The 3,078-nt window shown below is 61.1% G+C and overlaps 1 non-coding gene across 1 annotated transcript; it reads right to left on the bottom strand.

Annotated features, from left to right (window-relative positions):
- Positions 1-581: 581 nt before the first annotated feature.
- Positions 582-700, bottom strand: LOC131869307 (5S ribosomal RNA). The gene has a single exon (XR_009367696.1). It is a non-coding gene; the product is annotated as a 5S ribosomal RNA (ribosomal RNA).
- Positions 701-3,078: the final 2,378 nt, after the last annotated feature.

The following is a 3,078-nucleotide window of genomic DNA, read 5'->3' as shown; positions in this document are numbered from 1 at the left end:
TTGCGTGCACCTTCGCCAGGGTGGGCTGGGCTGCGCACACCTTGGCACCCGCGTTTCCTTCATTTTAAATTTTTTTTTTTTACAATCTCTCAAGTGGGAAATTCTATAATCTCAACTTTTTTTGCCTTTTCAGGAAACTTTTGAATGGAGCGCATCATTGGTGCGCTCCGAAGTGTGCTCCAAAGCTCTCTCCAGCTGCGTGCACCTGCCCCGGCCGCGCACCCGGCCCCGCCCAGCTTCGCTCACCTGTCCCGGGCGTCTGGTGCGGAACCTTAGAGTAAGAAACATCACCGTGCACCTTGGCCAACGTGCGCGACTCGACCGAGCGCGCACTGGCCGAGGTGCACACCGATTTCACCTGGGTGCGCGCGCAGCACCTCGGGCGCACCGGGGTGCGCGCACAACGCCCGGGTTGCACCGTGGCCTGTGTGCTCGGGGCGCCTCGGGTGCGCGCTCGGTGTCGCCCCCGCGCGCGCGGTAGTGCGGGCAGCGCACCCCGGCCCGGCCCGGCCCCGACGAGAACGCAAACGGGCAAAAGGTTTATTCAAATAGCATTGCGACGCCCGGCGAAAAACTAAAAAAGGGTGCAACACCGGGACTTCCCGGGAGGTCACCCATCCCAGTACTACTCCGGCCCAAGCGCGCTTAACTGCGGAGTTCTGATGGGATCCGGTGCACTAACGCTGGTATGATCGCACCCGTTATGAGCTTGTCGCAGTGTGTACTTAGCAAACCGCGACCCACGTGCGAATCCACCCCGGCCACCCACCCCCGTCGAGGTGCACACCCTCCCTCGCGAAGTGCGCCCCGTTCGCCAAGTGTGAGCCCTGCCCGGGTGCGCGCACCTTGCTAGGGCGTCGGGTGTGCACCCGGCCCGGCCTACGTGCGTGCACCTGGAGGGGGCGTCGTGTGCGTGCAGTGTCCCGTCTGCAACGCGGTGCCCACACACCACCTCGGGCGCAACGACCTGCGCTCACATGTGGGCCGAGTGCACCTTGGTGCATGTTCGGGGCGCCTCGGGTGCACGCTCGATCTTGCCCCGGTGCACCAAGGCGCTCGGTTTGCCCCGGGTGCGCACTTGGTGCAAGGTGGGCACCCAAAATAGGGATCAAGCACCAAAACACAAGTTTCGGGATGCAAAATGGGACCCAAGGACCACAAATGCGTTCCAAGACCCATGATGGGTCCACGAGAACAAAAATGTGTTCCGAGACTTAATAAACAAATATTGGGTTTTAGGAGAAGAAACATGCTCTGATGCCCAAAACGAGAATCGACCCCGAAAAGGCCACAGGCCAAAAGTGGGATGCGAGACAAAAAAAAATGGGACCCGAGGACCAAAATTGGGTTCCCAGGTCGAAGACAGGGCAACCGGACAAGAAACGACCTCTAAGGCTCGAAATGAGTCCCGACGACTAAAACTTGACAAGAAGCACCCATCAGGCACCCAACTCGACACCCATGGGATGCCGACCCACCCGGGCTTCCACCTAGCACACCTTGGCACCCACCCACCCTCGCACCCAACCTCGCACCCAACTTAGCACCTTTGAACCCACATTGGCACTCACCCTGACCCTGGCACCTTGGAACCCACATTGGCACTCACCTTGACCCTGGCACCCACCTTTGCACTCACCTTGGGACCCACCCTGGCTCCCACCTCGGCACCCACCCAGACACCCACCTTGGTTCCTTGGCACCCACCTTGGATCCTTGGCACCCACCCCGACACCCACCTTGGCACGCAACTTGGCTACTTGCCACCCACCTTGGCTCCTTGACGCCCACCCCGACAACCACCCTGTGACCTACCCTGGCTAGGGTTGGTGCACACCCACCCTGGTGCCCACCTTGGCACCCACCCTATGACCCACCTTGGCACGCACCTTAGTACCCACCCCGTTACCCACCCTAGGACCCACCCCGTGACCCACCTTGGCCAGGGTGGGTGCACCCACCCTGGTGCCCACCTTGGCACCCACCCATCCTAGCACCCAGCCTGTGACCGGGCTTGGAACCCAACCTTGCACCCGCACCCGTCTTGGCCAGTGTGGGTGCGCACCCATCCTGGCACCCACGTTGTGACACACCCTTTAACCCACGCACCCTAGCACCCACGTTGGCACCCACCTTGGAACCCAACCTAGCAACTTGGCACCCACCCCGTGACCCACCTTGGCATCCACCATAGCAGTCGCCGACTTGGCACCCACCTCGGCACCCACCTTGACACTTGTGGACCCACCTTGCCACTCACCCTAGCATCGACCCATCCTAGCACCCACCCTGGCACCTTTGCACCCTAGCACTCACCCATCCTAGCACCTAACCTGTGACCCACCTTGACACTCACCCTCGCACCCACCTTGGAACCCAACCTAGCACCCACCCACCCTGACACCAACCCTAGCACCTACCCACCCTTGCACCCACCCTGTGACCCATCTTGGCACCCACCCATCCTACCACTCAACCTATCACCCACCTTCTCACCCACCTTGGCATCCACCTTAGCACCCACCCACACTGGCACCTTGGCACCCACCTCGGGCAAGGTGGGTGCACACCCACCCTGGCACCCAATTTAGAACCCACCGAGCATGTTACCCACCTTGGCACCCACATTGCAGCCCACCCTAGTACCCACCCTATGACCCACATTGGCATCCACACCCTAGCACCCAGGCACCTCGACACTCGCCTTGACACCCACCCTAGCACTGAACCTGTGACCCACCTTGGAACTCACCCTAGAACCCACCCACCCTGTGAACCACCTTGGCATCCACCTTAGCACCCACCCACCTTGGCACCCACTCTAGCACTCACCCATCCTAACACCCAACTTGTTACCCACCTTGGCACCCGCCCTCGCGTCCACCTTGAAACCCACCCTAGCACCCACCCACGCAGGAGCCCACCTTGGCACCCAACCTAACACCCACGCATCCTGGCACCCAACTTGTGACCCACCTTGGAACCCACCCTAGTACCCACCTTTGAACCCACTATATCACCAACCCACCTTGGCACCCACCCTATGACCCTCTTTGGAATCCACCCTAGCACGCACCC

This window comes from Cryptomeria japonica, unplaced genomic scaffold, assembly GCF_030272615.1.
Source record: "Cryptomeria japonica unplaced genomic scaffold, Sugi_1.0 HiC_scaffold_242, whole genome shotgun sequence".
NCBI classification, from domain to species: Eukaryota; Viridiplantae; Streptophyta; class Pinopsida; order Cupressales; family Cupressaceae; genus Cryptomeria; species Cryptomeria japonica.
The sequence above is the reverse complement of the archived record's forward strand: the minus strand, read 5'-3'. Positions and strand labels throughout refer to the sequence as shown.